Raw genomic sequence first — 6,000 nt, 5'->3', positions numbered from 1 at the left:
GGGAGCTACTGTGTTCGGTTGCGTGCTCACAAGGAAAGAAAGGGAAGAGATTGACAGAGACAGAATGAATTCTGGAAAGTCAGATTTGCCTGGGTCTGCTTAAAAGTAGGGGGAAAAAGCAGAGGGGGAAAAAGCAGAGAGCTCTCGTGGATACTCCTTAAGGTACTTAGTATAATGTGCCTACGATCATCTCCATTTCTGACAACCAGCAACTTCTTTCTTGTGGAGGAGTTAAGAAGTGGTGGGCGAGGAGCAGAAGTGGTTGGGGAGAGAGGCTGGAAGTGAGAGGTCCCAAAATGCATCCTCCACTCTGGGCATAGGTAGTAGTGTGAGGAGAGGAGGGGGAGGGGAAAGGGGAGGGGAAGGAGGAGGAGGAGGGGAAATGGGAGGGGGAGGAGAAGGAGCAGGAGGAGGAGGAGCAGGAGGAGGAGGAGGGGAGGGGAGGGGGAGTAGGAAGAGGATGGGGAGGAGGAGGAGGAAGGGAGGGGGAGGAGAAGGGGGAGGAGTGGGAAGAGGAGGAGGAGGGGTGGGGAGAGGAGGAGGGGTGGGAGAGGGGGAGGAGGAGGGGGAGGAGGAGGAGGAGGGGCGGGGAGCAGGAGGAATTTCCTTTGCTACAGATGTCAGCATTAGTTGCATTTCCCATGTGTTTGAGGTTTCATCTTGATCCCACAATGCTTGAGCTCATTATACCTGGTGTGTTCAGCAGTTTCTTGAACCTGGAAAATGTATTTAAGGTGCTTAATCAAACATTCAGTAAAGGAGTCTCAGCTGAGGACAGAGAAGTCTGTAGTTCACTTATATAAGGACCTTTCTAGACCACAAAAAAAGAAGGTAAACAAGATCCTTTGAGATTTACACAAGAATGCAGGGCATGTCATCCTTTGGGTGAACATGTTTCTATTTTGGCATTTAACTGTTGTTTGCATGCACTAAAATATAATAATGAATCTATTCCAGCCATTTTAAGAGGGAGGGTTATGTGTGTGGGCATTTTAACTGTAGAATTCTTTGAACTAGAGATTATTCAAAGTTTACTTAGGCAAATGCTATTATGTACTAAGTAAAATTTCAATTGTGTGAAACAATGCCTCTGTAAAAAGCAATTGCTGCAACCTAATGAACTTCAGACCCTTCAGGTACAAAGGAATTCAACCAAGTAAGGCTAAAGCCAATGATCCCCCAATACTGACTGCTTTGGTAGTGTCAGTTGACTGTGACAAAAGAAAGAAGGTAACAGTGAGCATCTGAAAAAGTTAATCTCCTGTGGTTACCGACTAGCAATAAATTAAGAAGGTAAGACTCACAGAATGCCTTTGAGCATAATGTGATGGGCGGGGGGGTTTGTTTAAATCAGATTATGCAGGTTGACTTTGAAAAACTGCATTTGTCTTGGATATGCCTCCCTCTCCTTTCTACCTAAGGATTCTGCTAACCCTAGAGTCACATCTGAATATGGAGAAATACGATCATTTTGGAAGAAATCTCGGATTTGATGTTAGATAAAAGTGATTTCCAATTTCTGCTATGCAGTTTGCCAACTGTGTGACTTTGAGCAATTTAGACAAGCCTGTTGTGCTTCCATTTTCTTATCTCTAAAATAAGGACTATTATAATACCTATGTCATAGCACAGACTATCAAATGATGTGTGTGAAATTGTTTATAAATACACAATTGCCATCCACCTCTAATTCACACAGCATGTTCTTTTCCACAGCATGTGCTGGATGTAACTGATTGGAAAATTTACCTTTTCCTATGTCTGTCCATTTCTTCTGCATTATTTGTTCTTGTCCCTTTTGGAGGGAATGGTGCCATCCAACTGTGCATGGTTCTATACCTCAATAACAGCTCCACAGAAATTGAACTTAATGTATGCTGCAACACGTGTCTGAAAATAAATGGGCTGTGAGACAGGAAATGCTAGTTCTGCCTCTCTCCCAGTGAAGTCGAGATGAGACAGCTGTGCCTATAAATGAAGCCATTTGAAGAGTTAACATGGAAGACAGCTCCACGTAATTGCGAACTTCTGTGGAGCTACTCACAGACCATGCTCTAGAAATTAATAAAAGTAGTGAATAAGATGGGAAGGACGCACAAAATGAAAACCAAAGGAACAAATTAGTTTTCCTGTATGGTTCAACAGCACTAAATCCAAAGGCTGCCAGGCTCTGCTGGTCTGTGGTTTAAATGGGATTTTTAAATGATTTACATCAAGGCTATGTAAGAAATCAAAGCAAAGCAGGATAAAAATAAGGAATGATGTCACTTGTGATTCCAGTGAGTAAAAATACACTGAGACAAGGAAGTAATTGGTAATTAAAATAATTAAAGAATTCATCATGTTTGCCACTAAATTGAAAGCTAACATGTCATGTTTGCCAATATTTTCATCATTCACTTAATTTCAAAAAAGTTTCTCATCCACCCAAGTGTGTGTTTGTTTATTCATCCATCTAGACAAAAAAATTTCAGAGATTTCTCTATATACCAGGTACGATCATCAGAGCTTTTATATGCTTTTCACTGAATTCTTATAACGATCATTCTCCACAGGTAATATTATTCCAAGATTTAAGTCAAAGAAATTGAGTTGGTTTATCACATATCAATATGATAAATTTAGCCAGAAATGAAATTGTGATTGGAATTCAGTTTTTTTTTCCTTTAGTATCTGATATGATACCTTTTCCACTACAGTAGAACTGCCTGTTATGCACTCAACTGGTATATTAAAGTAAATGAAAATTTTTGAATTAAAATATCAATGTAAGATCTTATTAGTAATTTCTTAATAGCCTCTGAAAATTGGAAACAACATATGAGGCGCTTACACTTACCTATAGTGTAGCCAGAGTGAGAGAGGGTGGTAATGGCAAATTTCTTTCTTTGTACTTATGCCATGAAACCTTATTTGTTGGATTATATATATTATGGTTCATCCTGCCAGGTAGAATTTAAGATATTTATCTTATTTATTTAATTACCTCCTAGACTATGCTTTCTCATCAGAAACCTACACTGTAAGTTTTAAAAATGTGCATTTCTGAGTTCCATCCCTGTCTTACTGAATCTGAACTTCTGGGATTGGGCCAGAGAATCTTCATTTCTTTTTGAGACATGTTCTCACTCTCACCCAGGCTACAGTTCAGTAGTGTGATTACGGCTCATTGTAATGCCTTATTCCTAGGTTCAAGTGGTCCTCCTGCCTCAGTCTCCCAAGTAGCTAGAACTATAGGCAAGCACCACCATACCCAGCTAATTTATTTTAAATTTTTTTGTTCAGACAGGGTCTCACTATGCTGCCCAGGCTGGTCTCTAACTCCTGGCCTCAAGTGATCCACCTGCCTCGGCCTCCCAAAGTGCTGAGAGTACAGATGTGAACCACTGCACCTGGTCTGAAATCTACATTTTTAACCAGCAGACCAGTTCATTCTGACATGCTCGAGTTTGAGAACCACTGACCAGGCGATCCTCTATACAAAGCCCACCCACAGTATTTGCTGGCAGCATGGCTGACTCTTTCAGAAGCTAATTCATCTGACAGGTCCTGACCCCCAAGTCTGGGCCCAGCACTGTGCCAGGAGGCCCTTCCAGCTACACCACATCACATGAGGTCACATAGCATCAAAACCCATCTGTCTCGTTCATCTTCCATGGCGACTGTTGGCTCACCACAGTCCTACTCAGAGTTCTGAGTCAGCCTCAGAAACACTGGGAGCTCTGGGCCACCTCATATCGAACATGAGTCAGAGCTGTGATCTCTGCTTCCCATTCCTGGGCTATGCTGCTGATGTGGTACTGGATTCCTTCCTAGTCAATCAACACAGACCTTCATTTCTACAGAGTTCTCTCACCCCCAAGTAAATAGACTAATTTCTTTCCGGTTGATTTAGGTATTAAAATTAAAGATGTAAAAATATTTATTTACTTGGGTGATGATGAATGAGTGCCTTGCAGGAGTAATGATTAATCATGCTCCACCTGGAAACCAGTGCCAAAACGACTCTGCTAATAGAATCCATCAACTGCTGAAATAAGTGATTGCACTGAAGCTTGCTTTATTGTAAATTCCTTAATTTTACATTCTAGTTACATGTTGTCATTTCCTAATAAAAATTGTTTGGATTCCTTCCTGAAACATTTGGGGTGAGTCTCGAGGAGGTATTTTGCATTAGCTAAACACTGAATCATAAAACCGTATTTGTTATTCTGGCAAGGCGACACATATTTTATTCTATGAAATTTAAACAACTATTTAAAATTAGAACAATCAGTAATAATTGTTAAATATATGAGAACTATAATATTGTATTAGAAGAGCTCTCAGTCGCTAACTAAAAAATATTTCTTTGCTGCCTATTATACATGGGTAGGTCAACATTCAGTGTAAGTAATGGCATAACTGGAGTTAGGTGTAACCTTCAGGAATTCTTTACTACCAGTAATTGTCTAACCCAGAAAGTATTTCTGCTGCCAACTCCCATCAGGGGAGCTTTGGCCGTCAAAAAAGTACTTCAGAACTCTCTATGTTACTGTTGTCAACTAGTTCAAACTGCATTTTGTTCTTCATGGGAGCAACAGGGTAAGAAAACCATGTCCTGGAAAATCACAGTGGTGAGAGTTGGCTCTAGATACACCTGTGAAGGATGGAGAGGCAGTTGTATATGCATCTACTACCATTTTCCTTTCTAAATTTTGGTGGAAGTAGAATAAACACAATCTTTGGAGTCAAAGCTGAGTTTAAATCCTGGTCCTAACTTTTATAAGGAAACTGAGACTTAAACTTTGTTTTCTCTAATTTGTACATGGAGTTTCCTGGCTGCCCCTGCCTCGGTTTTTCAACTGGATAATCCCAGGTAAAATGGGTTTCTTATGCTTCAAGAGTCAGTTTGGATGTTATCTTAGAAGCCTACTCTCAATCCTCCAGCTAGACAGGTGATCATTTTCTCTATACTTCATGTCACTTATTATATTCTACTTCAATTGCCTACGTACTTTGGAAAGGAGACTTTATTTTTTATAAAGGGTTACAGACTGCAGGGTAGCCATCCTGCCAGGCTGGGAAGTGTAGCCTCCAGCAGAGACTGTTAACAGGCACTGCATAGGAGGGGGGGTTGGGGCAGGAGCTTTACGCTAAACAGGTTGGCTACACATATACATTCAACAGTTATAGGAGAAGCTATGAATATTTACAAAGAAGGTCCTGATGCATGCATATTGAATAAACATGCATGTTACGTGTGTCCCATTTCACGTTGGGAGTGGAGACTTCACCTTTAAATGCATTACAATTGGGTCAAAAAAGTGAAGCGAAAAAAACGAGGCACTCTAGCATGCAGCCTCTGTAAACTGGCCAGAACCATCCTATAGTTAGTGGCCTCTTATCAGAAGAAAGTTACTGAAATCAGCTTCTGGTTCAATCAAAGCTATAGTTACGGCTTGTGGAACAGGGAGTTAGTCTGCGTCTGGTGGTGGATGAGCTATAATTGTTTTTAATATTGCTTATCTTGAGGCCGATGCTCGTTTAGCCACTATGGAAAAAGAAATCTGGTGGCAGTTAGAACAGAATTTATTCTTTAAGTGTAGGGGTGTGTGACTTAACCCTTGCCTGGTATGGTGTTAGGTCTTTATAATTTGGTATCTTATTGCCACAAAGAGTCTGTTCCATCAGTCTTATGATCTGTTTCAGTGTTAATGCTGGTCAGTTTTCATGTCTAAACCACAAAAAGGAGGGTATCATGAAGCATGTTTGAACTCCCATTCCATCATGGCTAGGAATTCAGTTTTTAATATTTCCCTGGGGTCCCATTGGCTAAGAGAGGGGTTCATTCCATCCTTGGGGGCTAGGAATTTTATTGTTAGTTCTCACTTTTTTTTTTTTTTTTTTTGAGACAGAGTCTCACTCTGTCACCCAGGCTGGAGTGCAGTGGAGCAATCCTGGCTCACAGCAACCTCCAGTCTCCCAGGTTCAAGTGATCCTCCTGCCTCACCCTCCCAG

This window comes from Gorilla gorilla, chromosome 22 (assembly GCF_029281585.2).
Source record: "Gorilla gorilla gorilla isolate KB3781 chromosome 22, NHGRI_mGorGor1-v2.1_pri, whole genome shotgun sequence".
Taxonomy (NCBI): domain Eukaryota; kingdom Metazoa; phylum Chordata; class Mammalia; order Primates; family Hominidae; genus Gorilla; species Gorilla gorilla.
This window is presented reverse-complemented; position numbering follows the sequence as displayed.